We start from the raw sequence: 24,367 nt of genomic DNA on the forward strand, positions 1-24,367 counted from the left end.
TGGATAGTCGGGATCTTGCTTGAAGCTAAGGTCTCTGTGCCCTCTTGTAGTAGCTCGAGTAGTCTTACTTCTAGAGAGAGGAAGTTGTTGGTGAGAAGTTTTTACCATTGATTGGTGAATAGTGAGATATTTATAGGTTTTATGTGTACCTCAAATGATGGTTTGGCAAGCACGGTTACCATATTCGCTATGAATACGCCTTACCGATTCGCGATTCGCTTATAGAAAATGTGTTACATGTATTTTCAGTAATCAACTTGATAGAATTCGCTTTTAACGATTTGTGATTCGTAGGGTACCAAGCCAATTTGTAACCAAGTTGGCAAGCGTGTTGACTTGGAAGACCCCGTATTGGCAAGTGAGTCAAGTCGGTTCGTTGTGCCTCATTAATAATATTAATAATAAATGTTATGAATTTTAATAATAATACCAATAAATGTTATAAATTTTAATAATAATAATACCAATAATAATTGTAATAACAACGACAATAATAATAATAATAATAATAATAATAATAATAATAATAATATCAACAACAACAACAACAACAACAACAACAACAACAACAACATTAACGTTAACATTAATAACATTATTATTCATTTTAATAATAATATTCATCATCATCATCATCATCATCATCATAATAATAATAATAATAATAATAGTAATAATAATAAATAAATAAATTATTAACAATATTATTAATTATAATTATAATTATAATAATAATAAATAATAAATAATATTAATATTAAAAAAATAGTATTATTGTTAACAAAATCAATAATAACTATTATTTAAATTAGTAATCTTTGAAATGAATTTGAATTTAATGGAGTGAATGAATCGAATCGAATCGAATCGAAATGAATCGAATCGAATGGAGCTGAATCGAATCGAATCAATCGAATGGAGTGAATCGAATCGAATCGAATCGAATGGAGTGAATCGAATCGAATCGAATGAATCGAATCGAATAGAGTGAATCGAATCGAAATGGGCTGAAAATAAGCCAGAAAGAACAGGGCCTAACTCTCTTCTAGTTATTGCTACACCAATTTCCCATAATGAATTAATGATTAACTCCTCACCCCGTAACAATGTCCTTCTAAATTTTCCATAACTACTTGCATTTTATTTTTTTTAAATTTCCAAAACAGTATAATCTAAAGCCCTTATAAATGTGTGAAGTTGTGGAAATTAGTAGCTTATGAACAGTAGGACAGTATACTTCATGCTACTCACGTGAGATAAAGTATATGCACTGTTGTTGCTCTTTATTCTTCTTATATTATTGTTTCTCTCTTGCTTCTCTTCGTCTCTCCTCCTCCTCCTTTCCTAGAGCTGGTTAGTCTCTACTCTTTCATTCTCCTTACTCTCTCCCTTTCTCAGCCACTCATTATTTTCCTTTAGTCTTCTCTTCATTATTTTCCGACATACATTCATTCTCCATTTCTCTATCTCTTAATTTGTCCTTATTGTCCCTTTTCCAAGCTTCCCAGGTGCTCCCTTCAATTACCCATCGGTATTTTGGTATGCTACCGGTGCGGGGTCCATCAATTGGTTGATGATATCTGGGTGAAGAAACAATTGATAATCGATTACATTGGTTGCCGTTTCCCCTTCGTCAGGCCGTCCTGGGGATTCCAAGGTGATTTTATTTAATTATAGTGTTTCTTGATTGAATGTTTTCTATTTTAGATGATTGATTTTAGGATTTTATAGGTGGTTTATTCAGTTTTAGAGTTGTTTTTTGGGTTTTTCTGGGTTCACTGATACCATTTCTTAGCTTATTGTTAATGTATAAGAACCATTGATTGCATTAATTGAACCATGGCCCCTTCTCTATTTCCCTTTCCAATTCTCAATTCGTTTCCTCTATCATTTGATTGTTGGTTTTTTTGATACGGGTTGTTTTAATACGAGTTGAGAAAATGCAATTGCTTTGATTTGGTCTTATGTTGTATTCATAATTGATTTGTCTGTGTATAGAACATCGGAGCAGAAAATGATGGCATCAATGGTGACTGAAAGTGACAAGTGACGGTGGAGCGTTGGTGGTTGTATCGCACTTTCGATTTTTTAGTTTACACTCACACTTCTTTTTTTCCCGTTCTGATCTTGTCGTCGTCGCTTTACTGGGTTGCAGGTCAGGATTCATCCTCCAGCCAAATCTGCTATCTATTTGGTTAAAATGGTAACAAAATGGGCGAAGAAACCACAAGATGAATCCCGATAAGACATCCTAGAGGGAATCCAAGGTTGATGCTATTTCGCCATTGATCGAGTCTACTGAAGCATAGATCTTTCCGCGAGGAAGGACATTTGCTACGTTTGATACTGTGATTGCAGTCCTTTCCCCTTTTGCAAGTCTCATTGCTTCCTCCTGCCCAGGAAAAAGTTATCAGAAAATGGTGATAGTTCTACTGCAGCCTTTGTCGGTAACCAGTTCCAACACGAAAGTTTAATTTGTGTGTAGCCTAAGTTAGTCCCGCAAGAGATGGTCCCACACAATGAAATGCGAGACAAACTAATTTAGTAATTTACACGTTATCAAACCATATTAAACGATGATTAGTAGATAAATGTGACAGTCTCGCAAAAACAATCGTGTGAGACTCTCTCGGTTAAGTAGTTGTTTAGAACCACACCTGAATAGAACTTGCTGAGGAAGAGCCAGGCTCATCTGATGGCTGCAGTTCATTTAATCCTTGGATAATCTCCTCTTGTCTCTTATAGTACGCTTCAATCTTCCATCTTTTTCCTGAACAAGGGTTGAAAGTTAAGGTAAGATCAGATTCTTTAGCGATTTTTAAGAGCGCTATTGATAAAATTTGTATGGTATGAACTATGAAGTCGGAAACTCATTAGTATAAAAAGCTGCCATATGGCTTCCCTTGCACAATGGAAAAAGTATGGTTTGCATGAAAGCGGAAATCTTACTTAATCCCAACACGTTGGATTTGCCTAAATCTCGATCAGCAGGAAGCTTGAACATGTCGAGGCTGAGTTGCCATGGCGGGTCAGTTTCAGTCTCAACAAAGGTATGCGGAGATGCAGCTGGCGACAGTAGTTTCAGTCTCAACGCCATAATGTTGTTGTCAGAAGGAGAAATGGTATAAACAGACATGTTTTGCCTCCATCATTTGATTGTTGGTTGTTTTGATACGGGTTGTTTTAATACGAGTTGAGAAAATGCAATCGTCATTTATACGGGTTGCTTTGATTTGGTCTTATGTTGTATTCATAATTGATTTGTCTGTGTATAGAACATTGGAGCAGAAAATGATGGCATCAATGGTGACTGAAAGTGACAAGTGACGGTGGAGCGTTGTCGGTTGTATCACACTTTCAGTTTTAGTTTACACTCACACTTCTTTTTTCCCCGTTCTGATCTTGTCGTCGTCGCTTTACTGGGTTGCAGGTCAGGATTCATCCTCCAGCCAAATCTGCTTTAGGGTTGCAGATCATTACTCGGGGATACCGACTGCGGTGTTACTATGTGAGTACATTGCTTTGTCTTTTCGTTCAGATCTATTTGTGTTTAAAACCCACATCTTATTGATCTGTTTAGGCTTAATTATAATAGGCTTTGAATAAGTAAATTAGGGGATACTAAATGGTCATTTTGTAAAGGTTACTTATAGCTAATTATGCCTTTTGTAGATTGAAATTAAACGTATCCTTATTTATTTAATTAAGTTACTCACCCTGGCCTTAAAATCAAAAGTTTAGTGATCTGTTCTAGGTTGATTCTAGCTTTTTATGACGATTAATTTGGGATTACATAGATAGTGAATAGTTCTGTTGAAAGTTAGCTTGAACTTTTTTTGAGTCGGTCAATTTGATTGGCTTCTAATTTCGGTCCGTTTATGCTTATTTTGTTATACTAACGGACATTCATTAATAGGGTTTTCCAAATTGGTGATCAATAGTAGAAAATGTGAATCTTAAAAGAGGTTATCCTAGGACTGGATTATGTATTGTTTGAAATTTTTCTTACTTTTGATACTCATTTGTAGGTTGTATCATCTGGGCGTCATAATCCACGAGGGTGTCACTTGTGATGGGTCAACTAAGCAAGCTGTTACCATGATCATTTATTAAATTCAGGTAATCATACTATTACTTAACTGGTAATGGCCTAATGGATAAATATATAACTGAATTGTGTAAAACTAAGTACAACTGTGCAAGTGATTAAAACTCAAAAGTTGGTATGGTCTCTGGAATGCAAAGACTTGGAATTAGTTATATTTCTAGGAAATCTTACCTAGGACTCTTAAGAGGGCTAAACAATAGCATTTCCACTTTATCAAGACTTTGCATTAATGGTTAGACTCCTCAGTTAATGTATCCACTCTTTTGGCGATGTTTTTTTGTCATCTCCTCTTTAGATGAATCGCTACTTTTAGCTTTTCGTATATCCAGTAATTTATAATGTAAAGTACCTTACCTTCAATCGTCTTAGTCCCTCTTTAATTTGTACGTAATTTGTAAGAATTGGCGTGCAAAGCTGTTTGTAAGGTTACTTGACTCTGCAACCCTATCTAAAGAGAGGATATTTAGCTCTTTAGCCTTCTTTTAGTATTATGTAGATACCTTTTATACCATTTATCCTTCTGACAACAACATTATGGCGTTCTTTTGCAAAACATGTCTGTTATCTTAAGAGAGGATATCTAGCTCTTTAGCCTTCTTTTAGTATTATGTAGATACCTTCATACCATTTCTCCTTCTGACGACGACATTATGGCGTTCTTTTGCAAAGCATGTTTGTTTTAATAGTGTTGATGACTTTGTTAGTATGTTTCAGGATGAGCTCAACAAGGTTGTCAGTGAAAAGGATGTAGTAGAACATGAAAATTCGACTGAAAAGTCAAAGCCAAAGGACCAGAAACACCATTCCCTTTTGCTGAAGGTTTGGATATTCACTTCTATATGATATTAGGTGTACTTTCGTTTCAACCATTGTTAGTCCAAAGTCCAAACACATTCATATGCAATTAGAGTGTCCATTGCTTCCTCTGTGTTCTCACCTTCTTATTGGTAATCTTATTCAACCAGCTGCTTGCAGAAGATGCTGGTTGTAAACCTGGCGATATTTGTGATTTTGAGTTGCAAGCATGTGATACCCAGCCCAGCATAATAGCCGGTGCGCTGAAGGAGTTTGTATTCTCTGGAAGGCTTGATAATTAATGCAGTTCATTTTGTTCTTTGAAGGTTTGGCTTCTGAAATCTCTCTGAATCACATCATTTGAGGCTTTGAGGCAAGCTGCCCAACTTCTTTAATTGCATTTGGAATGCAGATCCTTTGTCTTTCAATTTGCATTTTGAAACCACAAAAATGAGTGTCTTACCAATGCTTATGATCATACCATATAAACTTTAATGCTTTTGTATGGGTTTTTGAAATTTTGTTGTGTATTCGTGAAAGAACTGTGAAAGAAAGTTTAAACCCTAGAATTACACATACAGTGTCTTGTACCATTAAAAACATTATCATTTATCATTTCTTGAAAGTTATGCTGAGAATTTCTTCTGGTGGAGTGGTTAAATGGTTGGCATATTAGTTTGAGTCACAATGTTCAGAAAATGCCATCCAGATGACCGGAAATTCTTTGGTTTCTTTCCTCTTGTCTGTAACTGTTGTGAGAAATATTGAATGGACGAATATATGTTTTGTGACGTGGAAATGGACCGTCCACTCAATATAACTTGCAACAAGAAGACAATACCCAACGTTTGCGGCGAAATCGTGGCATCAAGCCTGTATATTGTATAGTGACTCTTCTAGGATGAATAAGATGTCAGAGGATGACAAAGATTTTATATTTTGATGGTCCAATCGAATGAATAGTAGTATGAGTAATGCATATCAATACGGTTGGGAACGCATATGGTAGTTATAGTATGTAAGATTGGTTTAGATAGGGGTCAGCCAATGCATTTGCGTTGCGTTGCCCACTCTCGGGAAGCAAGAAACAACTTTTTTTATGTATCTGTGAAGATTGTTCCACTACGGTTACCTTCCCTTGCTTTTGTTTATGCATTGGGCCTTGATCCACTATTTCTGGGCTCTCCGTAAACCAAAACATGACTCCAGCAAAAAGTACGACCACATATTATGATATTTGTAGTGGTTGTTTTAGGTGTATATGGTTCGTGGCGTTATGCTTTTATCTTCAGATGTCATCTAGCTTAGTATACAAAATCATTGAGTGTTCATGACCAAGATTCAAAACCCGTCAGCCTTTACACACAAAATAAATAAATACACTTAATAGTAGAGCTTCTGTAATCTTTGTGAGTGAGGCATGCACAAATTTTTTATACCCTTTGTCCCATTCATTTGTTTGCCTTTTTTATTCTCTGTGAGGGGTATTTTTATCAAAGGCAAACAAATGATTGAGACAGAGGGAGTAATTTTATTGCTTTTAGCTTCTTATTCTCAAAAATGTAGTTTGATCTCAAAACACTAAAATATAGATTTAGATCCGAGAGAGGAGGTGGGATAGAGAGAGGGAGAGATGGGCTGTCCAGATTTATTCTTATTCAGGATGAGAGAGATGGCGGGAGGGGGGATTGAAAGACGGAAGAGGAGGTTGTTTTTTAGTGTTGAGGTTTAATTAGAAGGAAAGAGAGGAGAGATGTATTATGGATAGTTTGTTGTCTTTAGGAGAAATAACATCAGTTTGATATTATATTTTAGTAATTTTCTTGGTATTTGTTCTTGGAAATGAAATAAAACAATAAGGAAGCGAACTAACTGATAAACATTAAATGTCGATGTAGAATGGGAGCCATGTCGTGAAAAATTGCACGGGAGGTATAGAGTAATTAAAAGGCAATTAATTATCTTAATGAAGACAGACTATTAACAGTCAATGATTTTGGTGTGGAGGCAGAGGGGCGGAGGGTGAGAGGAAGGGAGAGAGGGCGTTTGTGATTGGTTTTTTTTCCCCGTATTGAGAAGAATGGGGAAGGAGGGGTAGATGGTCAGGGGTGGGGGAGACAGATAAAGGGATTGGGGCAGGGAAGACAAGAAGGGAGAGGTAATGGAAAGCAAACTGACTATTAGAGAAGTGATTGATCATTAAACCCAAAATATAAAAAAACATTGATAGAAGTAAATGTAAAAGAGTTGGTAATTCGCAGTTTTTTTCCACATGTCATATAGTCTTGTTTTTGTCATAAAAGAAAGTATGACATGTGGTAATTCAAGAATCAAACAATTTTTGGCTTAGCATTTGCGCATTTTCATTGGTTGTTCAAACCGTCTTGTTCTTGAGTTTGTTTGAATTTATTGTTGGTAATTAAGAGCAGCTCAATATGTTCAATATATGGGTAATTGAGGGATGGATTAGGAGTAATGTTTTTGGTTTAACAATGTTCTAAAGTTGAGTAATGGGTAGAATAATTGAGTTTAACTGATCTTGATAGGTGAAATAAAGACCTAACAACTACCATAACGAGTGCTCTATTCTGTTTGGGAAAAAATCGAAACGATAAAATGACATTTTTTGTACTACGTATTTGAAAAGCTTGTGGTCTGTTTCGCTTAGAGGGGGAGGGCGTGAGGGAGATTTTGTGTTTGGTTTTGTTCAAATTGAAAGAGATGGAAGGAGAAAGAGAGGGAGATGGGGAGAGGGAGGGAGGGAGGGAGAGAGATGTTGTGCTTGGTTGTGTCCAGATTGAGAGAGATGGAGGGAGAAGGAGCAGGAGATGGTAAGAGGGTGGGGGAGAGAAGGAGAGCGTATACACTGGTTATCATTTTGATCTATAACTTTTATTACCCACTTCTATTTGATTTATCTTATTAGTTTTGTTAAAGACAAAAATTGATTTATCTTATTTGTTGTTGATTAGTCACTTCCGGATGTCATTTTATCTTGAAGATAAGAGTGATGGTGGTGACATGGAGTTGGACAATCAAGATCGAGGGTGGTTTTTTCATACTAGATCTTTGTTAATGGTAAGTTTTATGATGAAATATTGAGTCTTTGTCCGTAGTTCAATACAATCGGTGTTTAAGCTACGCATTAAGTTTATTACTGTTTCTCAAAACATGAGATATGTTATAATCATTTTGTTCAAAAGTATCCTCAAAAGTTTCTCAAAACATGTCGATTGGGTTCTTGTTTTCAAAAGTATCCTCTCCCTAGATTGAAGCTGTGCATTTGCTATTGCAATATTTTGTACTTTGTTTTCTTAATATGACCTAAAGGCTCTACATATCTTTCTTTTTTATTTAGTCTCTACACAATATTTGAAATTTTCAGAGGTTAAGAGATAAGAAAGCGTAATATTAAGGTAATGTTGGTGGACGCAAAAGCACATATTTGATGCCATAATTCAATGTGGTTTTATTAGCAACATTCGGATGTATTGTTATTGGTATAGATGTCGCACTGCGGTGTTTCTATGATATGTTGCGTCCTATGTCGTACAACACTTTAGTCTTCAACACTTCTACATGTTGAACTTCGTAAATTTTAACGTTCAAAAACTTGAAATAGTAGACGAGAGATTTGGGCGGTTTGATTGCTTGGTTGTTACCTTGTTGACATCCTTAATTAGGGTTTGATGCTTTTTTTATAACCCATCATCTTTGCTTTTCTTTGGTGTGTTACGATATGACTTGCACCATGGTCCACCGACTCATGAAGCATGCCCTTGCCTCATCTAATTGACAAAGAGCAACAGACAACCTATACGTGAGATGAATCATATAATAGGGTCTACCTTACTCCTCTCCAACCTCTTTTACTGTCATTAGTGAAGATCCACTTTAACTCCTCTATGAGCTTGACCTTGCTTGTGGAGTTGCATCCATTGAAGCAAGCCCGACCATACGATTTTAGTGAAATGTTGATGATTTTCCTCTGCATAGTGGAAGAGGCGCCGAAACTATTTGCCCGTTTAGATGTTATCATGGCATCAACCCCCGTGTTCGGCTTCTTGTGTGATCAAAAATCTGTATACTTGGAGACACCCAGAATGTGACATACTGACATTAGTTATCAGGGGATCCGATTGTGCTGCTGAAACCAACTATGGGGAACCTGCTGGCAACCTAGATATACTTCGTAATATCGTATAATCATTACTTATATAATTATATGGTTAATGACTTAATGTGTCTTACATGACAAACCATCTTTTAAGTTTTCGTGTTATATTTCGTACGGTACTTTGATTTTTTGCTTGCCTTTTGACAATGTACATGACAACTCTTCCATTATGATGTTTGCTTCGGTTTGTAAGTGGTGATTATGGTGCATTTGCTGTGGATCATTGATAAATATTTCATTTGTGTAGCTTCTTGTTAGTACCGTGGGAGATATGATAACAATTCGACCTCCGTTACCCTTCAACCACTGCCTTTATACCTTATTACAAACGCTTTGCTTTGGGTGACTGGTAAATATATGTTTCGGGAAATATGTAACGACTAATAAATTGCACGTGTCTAAATATGATGCAAATTAATCAACTATATGGTACATTAAGAAAACTGCAATTATCATTATACGCTAACGTAATAGCTTCGACAACAAAACAAAACGCGTCTTGGATCTCCGCGCTGCGCGCGGAGAAACAACTCTATTGTTTCTTCGTGCACCGAATGATTTGATAAGGGGCACAAATGACAATTGTATCACTAAATATTTGAAGACGGATCAATAGAATAAGAAAATAAAACGTCAAATTAGGACAACTACATTTTAGAAATTCTCGCAAAGTCTACGCCATAAACAGATTTGCTGCAACACAAATGGAAACGCGTCTTGGATCTCCGCGCGCACCGCGCGCGGAGAGACAACTAGTCTATATAAAAGTCTGATCGTTGCTATTAGCCCTTTGAGAATAACAATGAAGGGATTTTTTTATATTTAACGTAGAGTATGTGTTATTTTGTGGGTTTCTTTGTATGGCAAGGTGCAGGGGCGTCTAATATTTCGAGCGACTACGGGTGGCAGAACCGGACCTTTAGTTTTGGCCATTGAATTTATAAGTTTTACTGATAAAATTCAATACAAATCTAGACGTGTAGTACACTTATACATTCATAATATTTTGGGCCTCATTTTTTTATGGTGCACCGAACGTCCATTTACTTTAAGACGTCCCTCTTAAGAAGGGAGAATTTTCAATTTTCAATTGCCATTTGTTTTGGTATTTTCTGTTGAATTGTTAAAATGCATAATCATGTATTATTGTGGAGTTGCACATCAGCCTAAAAAATATGGAGCCCAATTTCTCTCCATTTCCTAAAAAGAAATGGAGAGGCAAGTTTCTATCAATGGTTCGGATCGCATTTTGACAATATCTAACGGTGCTAAATTTACGCATAAAAATAAAGGAAAATGAGAATGAAAGGGGATATTAATATTTAAAGAGATTGTGAGAGGAAATGGAGAGAAAAAAAAATGGAGAGGATCAATTTCCAAAAATATGTACAGTAAATCTTTTGGAAATATGATGGCTAAACAACACTTGTTTTCATCAAATAGGCAAGTATACCTTTCAATATAAGGATTCGTCTTGAGGATTAACCGATGGGAAATAAGTTGTTCATGAATTTTAATACATGAAAATTTATCGCATAATATGTGTGACATTATACTTAAAAAAAATCGTAACCGTTGCCGTTTTGTAATCTATAACTAAGATATTAATCTTGCTACACCGAAAAACAAATCCTGGGTTCGCCCTTGGATTGTATTGAGTTTTTCGAAGGTTTCACGCTTTAAGGTAAACATGCTTTAATTTTTGATTTTTTGAAGGTTTCACGGTTTTAGTTAGACATGCTTTAATTTTTTATTTATTACAAGAAGAACCCTGTGTGAAGTTATGAACATCTTGGGTCCATTTCAATAGCACTCGTTAGGGAGGACCATTAATGTATCCTCCCTAACCAATAACAAGTTTTATACCTATTTAAAATTAATCTACCCACCTTACATTAAAAGTCCCCAAGGCTATACACTGTTCATATGAACAGTTCAATACGACACCAATACTGTCGTTTTAGCTCTTTTGTTTCTCTGGGCCTTATTGGCTACTTGGTTTTGCAAGTGGGCCTTCATACAAACGCATTTTGGTTGCATTGGCCCAACGATTTGCAACATTTGTGATTCTCCTTTCATTTGTTCTTCTCTCACACTCTTCAGTCTTCCTGCCATATCTCAATGACCTAAATCTCACATCCATGTCTCCTTGCAAAGAATTCCCCTAAATTAATTTATGCTCCGGTAATCATCTTCTTTCTCTATTTTATTTATTGACTGTGATTATTCATATGTACCATCGTCGGTTACATCTGTTTGGTAGTTGAGATTATAACATTACTATCGAATTATGATTCGATGTTTGCTAAAGTTTTGTTATTTTGCTAACTTGGATTATTCGATAATACAATTGAACTAAGATTCGACTGCTCTTTATTTTTTATGTTTTTGATGATTGCGTTGATTTGATGATTCTATGCTCTGCATAAATCTGTGTGATTTAAGCTTAGGGTTTGTTTGGGCACTGATTTGGGGAAGATCTGTAATCATGCGCGTTCTTGATCATGGTGGTTTATGTTGTTTTTAACTATAATACCTTTTTATTCTTTTTTAGTGACGGATCATTATCGTCTATAGGTGTATTTAGTAGCTTGATTTGAACGCACCCTTATTGAGAATTCTCCTCCTCCTTGTTCGCCTTTCAGAAACAACAATTAATGGGCATTTAAGTTCAATAAAGTTGTCTTGGAAATCTGCATATTCTTAATTTCTTAATTTTTCACTATTTATAAGATGATTAAATGGGTCGTATGTGAGTAAATTTATTGGTTCATTAAATCTCTCCTGCCTCCTTGTCTCGATCAGTATTTCAATCGTTGTTTATTTTATACTCCCTCCGTCCCGCTCAATTGTTGTCTTTTGATTTTGGCACAAAGACTAAGAGACCAATTACTAAATGACAAGTGGAACAAATTGAATGTGAATGATCAAATTGCTCATCAAGTTCATTATTAAAATAGAAAGGACAACAATTGATTAAGAAACCTCAATATGAAAAAGGACAACAAATTACCGGGATAGAGGGAGTGCTTGTTTTATTCTATTTTCCTATATAAATACAGTACATTTGTTGTAAGTTAGTTGAAATCGTTTGCTCCGTCTCGCCATAGTACATTGGTTATAAGTTAGTTGAAATTTCCAGGCTATTTAAAAATTCTGAACTTTATGGATTAATCATATGGCTGCTCAATTTAGTTGTTGAGTTAGTTTAGAAAATTGTTAACTATATCTGTTTATGAGATTCTGGTTTTTTTTGGTTACCTATAATCTGATTCTTTCTCTCTTAGTTATTTTTTGTTTTCTTCTTAGTTAATTGGATTGTGGTTCATGCTGCTTATTATTCTGTCTCCAGGCTAATTTACATCATTATTTGTTCAAACTGACCCCTTTGCTGGGTTGAGCACATGCTTTTGGACCCACTAACTGGATTAAATCGACTTGATATAAGTGTCAGGCATATCTCTGGTCTTGTTGATGCAAATTATTTGGCACTTGGCTATTTTGTATGGGCTGTTTTAGCTGCTAATTTGATTCGAAAGTGGATATGAGGAGAAGACCATATATATGGCCGGAGAATTTCAGTCAAGAACATTTAGGTACACTTTCAGTCTTTTCATTACCAATGAATGTTAATTAAATCCATAAATTAGTTAGACAAACTATTGGTAGAGCTGTTAGTTTTGAATTCTACCATCTTTAACAGTCAAAGATATAAATATAAAATTCACTGTCTAGGTTTATTTTGTTTCTTTATATTTTTGATGAAGATTTCGTTTTCCTAATTTGGTTAGAGCATTAAAGAGAAAAATGTGCAAATCGAAATAATTTGCGGATGATTAGACTCTCACTTCAAAATAGAAGTGTAAATATAAATACTCTCTTTGTCTTGTCAACATTTCATGGTTGAGAATTTATGCTAATTAATGTGTACCTTGATTAATCTTCATATCTACTCACCTTACACAAAAAGTCCCCAAGGGAGTGTATAAAACGCCTCTTTTGGTGTCGTGTTGGTATGAATTAGGTCTTTACTCATCAAAAAGCGATTATATGGCGCCAAGCTGAGTCAATCATACCATATCACCCAAAAACCTAAAGTTAGTACTAATTACTCACGATTCAAGCTTAAATGTGATAAAAGTACTAATTTCTCCATAGTATTCTCAAATAAGAATTAAAAATCAGCGTTTGGATTAGATTAGATCATTGAAGTTACTACAGTAACTGAATTAGGAAAAGCTAGAGGAAATAAGGAGGTAGGGAGAGTTAGTTTACTTGGAGTAAATAGATTAGCAGTAGAGATAAAAACGATGTAGTAAATTGACAAGTTAGACTTCAGTTGATGAGTAGAAATTGTGATATGGTATGATTGACTCACCTTTTGGTGTTGTATGTGTTGTATATTTCCGTACTTTTAGGGTATGCATCTTTCTTGTTTTATTAGACAATTACAATTTAGAAAGTATCGAGTATTTACCTCACTTGAATTAGTTTAAGTACCGCATGATTTTATGTTGCTGGTGGATGGTCATGGGATTGACTCAATGGCCGAGATGTTTCAAGATTTTGGGTACACTAGAAGGGATGAACTCAGATTTCCTGCAAAGAAATTGAAAGCATACTGATTCTCACCTCCTGTTGTTTCATCCGAGAAAGGCAGTGGCGTAAATGGTCCTTTGCCGAGGGTGTTCATTTCCGAGCTCATTGTAGACCAGATGAGTTCAGAAGCTCAGGTGAATTTTCGCGCTGTTAAGGATATTCATAAGTTTATTTTAATTGGTTTTGTTGGACTACCGAGAAACAAGATGCAGGGATACCTCATTGCTGAGATATCTGATCTCTCAATTTTCTTGTTGCAACAAATTTCACTGCCTTCTACTTTTAAATATGTTTTTCTTACACTTTTCTGTATGTAAACACAGGACATAATCGGGAAACACGCTAAAATGTCGAGTCAAGGAAACAAATATGGAGCTCTTGCCAGTACACCGGGGCTATTAACATGGGAGAAACAATTGCATTCGGAATTTCAATGACAAGCCAGGGAATAAAGTCGGTATTATTGCAGGATGTTGTGTGGCTTGATCTACGCTGCATAGACACTTGTCAATGGTTATGCTTTGAATTATGTCGCGATTTCTATCATCAACTGAAGTCTAACTTGAGAACCATCGATAGCCTCAATCAGCTCATTGAGGATAATGGATTCAAGTTAAATTCTGAGGGAGGAGTCTTCAAAGGTAGGTGTTTCCTTCAGACTGCTCAGTTACACCAATCTAATAGGCCAGTCTACAAATGTATCATGATAGCGACCTTCAATAATATTGCTGAATGTATATACTCTTTGCAATGGTAACTTCAGTTGATTTGTTTAGGGGCACGTTAAGTCTAAACGTGTGATATCGAGTTTGAGGATCAAAAAGTCAACACCACCAATTAAAGTCCATCAATTTTGGTCGGAAACATTGGTCGGTTGGTCGGTATGGGTCTGTGTTTGGGTCATTATCCTCTAAGTTTATGAACAGTCTTTATTCGTGTTATCTCAAGTTCGGCCTGTTCTTTCATTTTAAATGCAAACTGCCGTCTTCGTACAACTTCTGGCAGGATTAATGATCTAAGTTAAAACTTGTGCAGGAAAGAGACGACGGTTCCTTTCTTTGTAGGCCACCGGCCAGCATTTAGCACCAAAAATTCTATACCATCTGAAGGAAAGAGACGACGGTTCCTTTCTTTGTAGGCCACCGGCCAACATTTAGCACCAAAAATTCTATACCATCCGAAAACAAAAGGTTAGGTTTGTTTTCTTATCTTCTAGCAGTTATTAATACGGTTTTGAGTGTGTTTGTTGTTTCATTATGGATATTTATTGAGACATTGTTGATGGAGTTATTGATAGAATTTATATAATGGGTCACTTGAAAAAACCTTTTACTGTAGCTAAAACAAAGGCCTGATTGCTTAATCCGTTCCTCTTTTGAAAAACAACTTGAAATTGGGCTAAATATCAAAGAAACTATAGCTTGAAGCTGTTATTGAATTTTCTTTATTTATTTTTTTAGTTTGAAGATCCGCTCTTGTTAAACCACTTAGAGTTGGTTAGGACAAGATTGCTTTAATCCGTTCCACTTTTGAAAAGCAGCTTGAATTTCCCCTAAATATCAAAGAAACTATAGTTATAAGAGTCTGTTGTTGAATTTTCTTTATTTATTATTTACGTTTGAACATATGCTCTCATAATCTAGATACGGCTAATGCCTTTTAAACTACTAAGAGGTGGTTAGAGAAGGTACTTTACCCGAGGAGATCAGTGGTAGGTTTGTTTTTAATGGTGGCGGTGGTGGTGACACGAGAGGAGATGGGTGAGGTGAGTGAGATGGTAGTGCGAGGAGGATTGGGTGAGAAGTAAATGGATGTTTAATGTTAGGTTAGGGTTAATAAAGATAATAAGCTCAGTTATGAAATATAAGTTAGGTTAAGGGAACGACAAAATTTCCCGATAAGGAAAGTGAGAAGAACAATGTGAAATGGAGGGAGACAGATCTATGCAGATTCGGTAGACACACACGATGAGAGAGTAGAGATTTAGTCTGAATCATAAGAGAGATAATGAAGTCATGTAGAGATGATGTATGTTTATTGCAATTGAGTTTGACTACGGTAATTTGAATTCTTCGTGCCCATCTCCCGTTGCTTTGAAATATTGGTGGTATTAGTTTTTAGCGATTACGAAATGGAGTGTTTTTCAATCGCAAAAATTAAGGTATTTCGAGTTGTGTCGTGATAAGAAAAACAATTTATTAGTTATTTTGAGTTATCTTGGTTTGCTGATTTGTGACGCCTTCATGTTTTGTTGTTGGATAGGTGGCTACAAAGATCAAGTAACGAGGAAAGAGAGGCATCAAAATAGGGACACCGAAAGCCTGAAGATAGATGAGTTAGGCTTAGAAGTTTAGGCTTCTTTAGAGCAAGTAATGTACTCTCCACTTAGTCTCTTACTTAGGCACAAGAATTCGAGATTATGTGAATTTTGTAGCAAAGGTTTATATTCAATATATTTGTGTTTCTTTAAACTTATTGTACATCAATTGTTGTTTCTGAAAGGCGAACAAGGAGGAGGAGAATTCTCAATAAGGGTGCGTTCAAATCAAGCTACTAAATACATCTATAGGCGATAATGATCCGTCACTAAAAAACAATAAAACGTCATTTTGGTTGCATTTTCCCAACGATTTGCAACTTTTGTGATTCTCCTTTCATTTGTTCTTCTCTCACACTCTTCAGTCTTCCTGCCATATCTCAATGACTTAAATCTCACATCCATGTCCCCTTGCAAAGAATGCCCCGAAATTAATTTATGCTCTGGTAATCATCTTCTTTCTCTATTTTATTTCTTGACTGTGATTATTCATATGTACCATTGTCAGTTACATCTGTTTGGTAGTTGAGATTATAACATTACTATCGAATTATGATTCGATGTTTGCTAACAATTATTGTCCTTGCTAGCTGCAATGACCATAGACAACACGATCAACCAAAGAAACAAAAATAATAAACTTATAAATGGTCCACAAGGAAACCGTACCTCATTCATGAATCGATACTAATCCAAATAAACGAGTCACAATATCTTGGCAACAACTAGTAAATATAAAAGTAAATATAAAACAAATATAGCTTTGAAAGCTTGTTATTGGTTATGGAGGACACATTAATGGTCCTCCCGGAGAACCTAAGAATTTTTCGATAAGATAAATACAAGTTATTTGTAACTCACTAGCCACCCCGATTTCCTGATTTTTTTTCTTATTTACCGAGTACTCCTTATTTACCATGTGAGTAATATTTAACACGTCACAAGTTTTTAACGGATTACCCGTTCATCACAAGGGAGACTTGCTGGGTTTTTTTAATAAACCAAAATTTGGTCTAATTTATAAGTAGTGTTTTATAACCTCCAATTAACTTCAGCCAAACAAATAATTAAAACACAAATTTTAAATATATTTAATTAAAATAATCGTAAAAAAGGGATACAAACTATTTTTTGACTCGTACTATGACCCTAAGCCGACCCGCAACCTGTATTAATTACCTGTTCCGTATTCTGAACCAACCCACCCAACTCATTTAAAGGTTCTAATTAAAATCGTCTAAAATGAGAATTTGTAATATAATAATAATCACTAATTGTTGTGTAAGACTACTAGTATAGTAAGACAGGCCCAATTAAGAGGCAGCCCAACCTTTCTTCACCCTTCTTGCTGAGTCAACTTCACTGGTATTTCCACCTTTGTTGCTCCGTGTCCCTTAGTCATGGCAACCTCCGTCCCTCACCTGTAAACCACCGTATCAATCCCCAAAGTAATTCATCCTTGACCTAACCCGCCCATTTGGGTCGCCGACGATCGACGATCCTACTCCACGACGTAAGCCCACTGAAAATATTCATCAAGTAATGAGTTTTTAACTTAAAACGATAAGTTGACAACAATCTAGTTATTAAACTAAAATCCTAATTTATATTTTGAAACATTCAAGTTATCAAGTTAAAGTTACTAGTTAGTAAACTAAAATCTTAAAACTCGAACTTACAACATAACTATAAAGACTCAATATTCATACTAAGTTGTAAAATTTTCAAATTAAAACTATAAGTTTTCAAGTTAAAAATATTAATTATCAAATAGTGTGTATGGGACACTTTAAATAAGCCTCTAATTAAGAATATACAAAATAAATCAAAGCATATACAAAATAAATCAAACAAAAAACCCATAATAATCTATTTAAAATCTTGAGTAATCAAGTTAAAACCATCTAATTTCTAACCTCGTTTATTGATAATCGGCATCACCGTGACTTAGTGGTTGTCGAAGTTCTTCCATGGAGGTGGTGTGGATAGGGTCGAGGCGTAGGGCCGTAGAGCTGGTAAGACGGTGATTGGAGGGATGATTTACCGGGGACTGTGGCGTTGGTGGAGATGGGGTTCACGACGACGGAATAGATGTGATTTAATGGAGCATTGTTCTCACTGTTTATACGTAAATCCTTTTAGTGGGCTAATTTCTCATATTGGGTCCGTCCTATGTTATAGGACGGTCCTATAGGAGAGTTGCTGAATAATAATATTAGCTAATAAACAATGATATTGGGCCCCTAAAATTCTGGACCTTGTTTCCTCCCACGGGATCATGTAAATAGTAGGCCCAAGTGGGCTAGTGTTACACATTCTCATCATGCATAATACTCCATACAATTTATCTATGGAAGTAAATCACCTTAATATAGTGATCAATGCATATATGTAAGTTAATAATATTGCAAATCTCTATGGAAACGACATAAATCATGGAGGATATGGTTCAAGTAATTTAAAAGTGCGTTTAGACGTAAAATCTTCACCAAATTTATTTCATATAATTAAATATAAACAAAAAATTATATCATACCTAAAATCCTCAAAGATATTGGAAATCATATATTTTCCATATACTCCGTAATTAATCAAGTATATATAATATAAGCTCAAGTGAATTTTCTTAATACTCCGCATCAAAAATAGAGAATCCTTCAAAAAGCTCTCTTAACATTTTCATCAATCAACATCTACATTATGGGTAAAAAGACATGTTTCATTTCTCTCTTCATAGCTATTATGATCTTCATGAGTTGTGGTATGTATTAGTTATCCTTTACTTTCTCGTAATTTCATTATTACATTTTATTCGTTTTAATCATTTGTTAATTTTGATTAAAATAGTTGTGACAAAGATTACAAAAGTAAAGGAAAATATATGAATAATAGCATCGGTCTTCAAACCAAAGCAAAAGGGAGCAACTAGTACGAGACGTAAGAGAAATGACGATATCGGAATTACTCGTTTTTAACTAATATAATTCACGAAGTATAATTATTTTCTATAACAATTTTGTATATTTTTGAACCAATTAATAGTCAAATTTTCATTAGGTACTCTTAGTCGTAATTGTCAAAATCAATTTGAGGTGGTATTATAAATTTCAAACAATATGCCTAAGGCCTAATTTGAATAACATAAAAGGCAAAATTTACAAATTAAAGGTTTGTATTTTGTTCAATTTGAACATGACCGAGTTTTTGATCTTACAACAGGACTCAATGATGGCAGACTAATTACTGAAGTTAATGAAGGGGAAAGTAGACTGAATCCCCAATACAATGGTGATTGTTACATTCAACCTGTTGGATGTGCTCCTAACAATTGCCGATATAGGTGCAGGAATTATCCCAACTGGACTTGTGCAACGGAACAATTATGTTGTTGCCATTAAGAAATTCCGAAAAGATATACGAATTTATGAGAATAATTTATGATATTTTACATTCCATTATGCTACTTGTCGATTTTTTTTTAATTGCCAAATAGGCGAAAACTATGTTAACTTATTTGGCTGTTACCTAATTTCAAAATTCGAACCCGTAGTTATGATATTTATCAAGCTCAAATGATATCGAAACTTTTTATTTAATTTAGAAATGCATAATTAACATATCTCTAGTGCTCGAATGTTAACTTGACATGTTCAATAAAAACAATGTTTTGTTGCCATCAAAAAAGAAAGCTCGAATAAGTTATAAGACTATCATACAAAACCTAAGAGCATGAATTCGTTTCCCTCATATATCCATAATAATTAATTTTCTTTCGGTCTAAGAGAGCAATGAATTCATCACTAATAAGAGCATCATGATCTCGTATTACGGTCTCTAAGACCAGTCCATTAATTAATAGGCTCAAAGATATCAAATACTTGCAACTTTTATAAAATACTAGTTGGTTGCCTCGCTCGCGAAAGCGCACGTCTCTCAAGATACCTCAATTGTTTACGTTTCATTTTCATCGAAGTATTTTTGGTTTACGTGTTAGTTTGGTTTTACATTTTCATTTGCAATTATAGGCTAACTGTTGCATCGTTATGCTAAGATTACATCACTTTATATACTATCAAAACAAGAGAAATTACTTGGTTGTTTAAAACATAATTATGAAGGCAATGTACAATACCATTTTTTAGAATTTTGGAGAATGTTGTGATAGTGTGTTTACCATTTTTTTTCCAAAAATAATGAGTACAATTCTGAAAGGTGGTTTGGTAAAGTTTTATTGATAGGGACTATGATTGACAAAATGACAAGAGATTATCCAAGAGCCAGATTAGCCACATAGATAGACTTGTAATGCTATGAGAGGAAAATAAAGTCCCATTGAGTAAAACACCACTCAGCCGTTTCGAATCTTCAATGTAACTACTTTTCTATGAAAAATTGTGCAGTTATTTTTTTCATAGGAGCTCCTATCCTGTGAGACCATGAACCTACTTTCTTCAAGTGTCGGATAAGCAAGAAACACACATGCGAACAAAACATAACACATAGCTTTCCCTCCCTCCCCTTCTCTCACTTTCTCCTATTCTCCCTCTAAACGCTCTCCCTCCTTCCCTACCAACTACACTAATTCTCTTATGAGACGATCTCATAATAATCTTATTATAAGATATTTCATATCACAAAATCTCATTGAAGACGGGCGATATCCGTCACAAGCTTGTGACGGATACCGTTTTCTCTCACAAAATGCCCATTAAGAGGTGAGTTGGAAGCACATGGGGGTGCCCCACCCTGTCCCCTCTCCCTTTTTGTGAGATACACAAGCAAGACTAACTGATTTCATATAAGAAGTACTCCGTAGTTCTTTCATTTCATTTTTTCTTTTGAGGTCTTTGTTGCTCAATATACTAAGTTGAAATAATGACCAAGTTTATTCTACACTTTCAAGCACATTCTTATTACTATTTACTAAGTTGAAATAATGACGAGTTTTAATAATTTATTCAGGAGGATTCATTCTACATGAACTCTAGTACAAAAAAACTGACTTTCAACTTTTTAGTTTTCAAAGAATCTTGATTATGACCAAGAGCATACCTGACATATATTATCATGAAAAAAACAATTTGGTTTAGATCTTTTACCCACATCAGCCAAGAAGGACATCATGGAACCAGAATCATATAGGATGAATACCTAGAGAGTAGAAACCTTTACGACCTGATTTATAAAATAAGAACCTATCACTTAGAGACCTATATGCTTCAATAATAGTATTTACTTAATAATCCGACTTACCTGCCCTATAATGAGATTTAGGATTCACAAGATCATCGACTTGGGCCTTGCCTCACCATATTCTCATAATCATGCCAAGTTAAATCTATATAATAAATATCACTATACAAATTAAATAGTAGTAATTGAGTTTTTTTACTCCAAAGTGCGTCATTTAAAGATCCATACGGTAGCTGGTATATATAGCATGGTTTTACCATTAGTAATTTTAATAAGACGTGTATATTTGATTTTAATTAGCATATTTGATGCTGCTAAATACTGCAGTGGTGGCCATAACAACTTACTACAACAACATAAACAACACAAATGAGGTAAAGAACTCGAGGTCATACATGTGCTTGAGCCTTACCCTTTCTCCTCCTTCCTCCTTACCCTTCCCCTTCTTCTAGGTGATACATGTGATTGAGCCAGTAACGCTCAAGACTACGCGATGAGATAAAGGATGTATGTTATTAATAATTTCAAGTCTTATGTGTTAAACAACTCTATTTCGCCACTCGTTGACTTGTTACCACAATCTATCTTACAGAAAATTGCATCTATATCATTCATTCCAGACCCTCACCTAGTTGACACACTTTACTGGCAAGGAACTTCTTCGGGTAACTTTTCCCTCAAGACAGCTCTAGGTTTTTTAAACGAATCAAGCAACTTACAAACACCTGAAACTCTACTATGGCGGACCATTTGGAGACTCCCTCTTCAACAAAAAGTTCGTATGTTTTTATGGGTCGCGGCTTATGGCTGTTTGATGGTTAATGTTAATTGTTTTAAGAGAAATATGGGTGATAATCCGCTTTGTCCAAGGTGCAATGAAGAAGAAGAAACGACCGAACATTTACTCCGCTCTTGTAATCGCATAGGGATTAGACCCTCTAATAATTTTTTCTTTAATACCCCTTTTAATGTTTGGTTAACAAGGAATACGAGTAACGATGTGGAAGTAAACGCGGTGGACTGGCCTATTATCTTTGCTGTTACTAGCTGGTGGATTTGAAAATGGCGAAATAATATTGTGTTTGGACGGGATTGTGAGAACCCGAGTCAGCACCATTTGTTTTTGCGCCAACAATTCGAAATAACAAGACAAGCATTCAACAATTTCGACATTCTTATTCCACCACCAAGACCTTCAAATGTTGAGATTTATGTCCGTTGGAATCCTCCACCACATGGTTGGATTCTCCTGAACACGGACAATGCTTCGAAAGGTAATCCTGGACCGGCCGATGGTGGTGGAGTGTTTTGTGATGAGACGGGAAATTTCGGATCAGCCTACTATTTCTCGTGTGGTAATTGCACATCCATGGAGGCTGAACTTCTTGCATTACTTGCCGGATTGGAAAGAGCTAAGTCGATGCACATTCCGAAGCCGTTGATCAACATGGACAACTCTCCATGTGTGAAGTTGATTAATTAGGATCAATTAGTAAGCAATAATCTAAAATTTATCGTTAGAAGATGCAAAGAATTGATCCGAAGCACTACTTGGTGGTGAAGTTGGAGCATGTTTATCGAGAAGCGAATAGAGCGGCGGATATAATTAGCTAATTGAGGAATTAATTCAAGTACTATTCCTACTTATGTAGATGTTCCATTTAATGAGCTACGTACTATTTTTCGAGAAGATGTTTTTGGGGTAGCTATTCCCGTGTAATAGCTAGTAGTTAATTGTATTGGGGCTTTGTCTCTCATTAGCACCAAAAAAAAATTAAGAAAATAATATATAATATATAATGATTTAAACAAGGGAAATTTAAGGTGAATTAAAATCGAGAACCAACCACTGACCTAATAAGATTGTAAAAACCAATCGAAAATGATTAATGCTTTGGTCTATAGAACCGATGATCCGTCCTCAACAACTGCAATCACAATCCCAAAGAAAAGTACAGATTCGATTCAGAAAATAGCTAATCACGATTCATAATACGCATATTCACCTAAAATTAAAGAACTAATTCGGCAAACTGAACCGCATAATCAATCTAAATAAAATACTTACTGTTTGGGTTATTTTTTTACACAAAATCCGTCCGAGGACGTGGCAGCCAGTGATTGGAACAAAGCAAGTGCAGCGGATCAATGACGTGGCCAATAAAATATCCTAAGCAAACCTTATACAAAGCCACAGTCAAACACAAGATGAACAAAACGCATAAGACGCAGTCAAGTAACAAATCCCGCAAAAATAGGGAAGTTGAGCAAAAACAGGGAGTAGGCGCTGAGGAGGAACGGGTCAAAGGGAACAACTATAAATATGAAGCAAAGGCAAAGCAGCAGGTCATTCAATCGATCATTCACTCACACTTCAAGTTTTCACTCCAGAAAAATACCTCTCACACAAGAGCATAGTCATAATTTATTAATTTTCGTCATAATTGTATCATTACGTTGTTCCTCCTCAGTACCCCAGAAGTTATAGTGCATACATTTGGCGGGATTTTGATTCCCCCGCGGTTTTTTCCACATTCGGGTTTTCCGCGTCACCAATTTCTTGTGTCCTTTACTTTTTTGCATTCTTTATTTTGTTCCATCAGCTTGCAAGTACAATCTCATCACCTTAAAATTGACCAACAATAGATCACTTTAACCCACCTAAAACGAAGTAACTATTAGGTAACTTTTTACCAAAAACATACTTGAAGTCAAACTGGAGAATAGTTAGATTGGAGCCCCAGATAGGTGGTGTTTGTTATGTGAACCTATCGGGTGTAACTTTAGAAATTGTCGACTTAGGTGCACCAATCTCAATTTCACTTGTTCAAAAGATACACTGTGCTGTTGTCATTAGAACGCTCAATTCTCATTCTCAAACAGTAATAAATCAGGGTTGTTCCGATATCGTAACTAATGAGCATGTACTCATATTTATGAGTTACTTTTTTTATCTAAGCATTGAATTCGTCGCTTTTAAACAATATGATCTCTTTTTACATGTTTTGGAAACAACATGGAGTAATAAAAGTACGTGCAGGAAACAGAGAAATTTGTAGCGCCTTTACACCAAAAAAAAATCGCTAATAACGCGCCTTCGGTATTTTGTGGTCCTTAGAATTTATTTGCCTTTTGACTATTTACAAAAGTACGAGCTTATAGAATAGATCATCTTGTT

The 24,367-nt window shown here is 35.4% G+C and overlaps 2 long non-coding RNA genes across 2 annotated transcripts; both read left to right on the forward strand.

The window, feature by feature from the left end:
* The first annotated feature begins 1,294 nt into the window (after nucleotides 1-1,294).
* Nucleotides 1,295-8,130, forward strand: LOC141644301 (uncharacterized). The gene is made up of 11 exons (XR_012543991.1): nucleotides 1,295-1,353; nucleotides 1,501-1,657; nucleotides 1,999-2,066; nucleotides 2,156-2,420; nucleotides 2,992-3,122; nucleotides 3,276-3,343; nucleotides 3,431-3,508; nucleotides 4,029-4,119; nucleotides 4,823-4,927; nucleotides 5,074-5,229; nucleotides 7,876-8,130. It is a non-coding gene; the product is annotated as an uncharacterized LOC141644301 (long non-coding RNA).
* Nucleotides 8,131-11,112: 2,982 nt separating this feature from the next.
* On the forward strand, nucleotides 11,113-16,150 carry LOC141644302 (uncharacterized). Its single transcript, XR_012543992.1, has 5 exons — nucleotides 11,113-11,264; nucleotides 12,433-13,813; nucleotides 14,003-14,320; nucleotides 14,715-14,869; nucleotides 15,942-16,150. It is a non-coding gene; the product is annotated as an uncharacterized LOC141644302 (long non-coding RNA).
* The last annotated feature ends 8,217 nt before the right edge of the window (nucleotides 16,151-24,367 follow it).

Source organism: Silene latifolia, chromosome 2 (genome assembly GCF_048544455.1).
Source record: "Silene latifolia isolate original U9 population chromosome 2, ASM4854445v1, whole genome shotgun sequence".
Lineage (NCBI taxonomy): Eukaryota > Viridiplantae > Streptophyta > Magnoliopsida > Caryophyllales > Caryophyllaceae > Silene > Silene latifolia.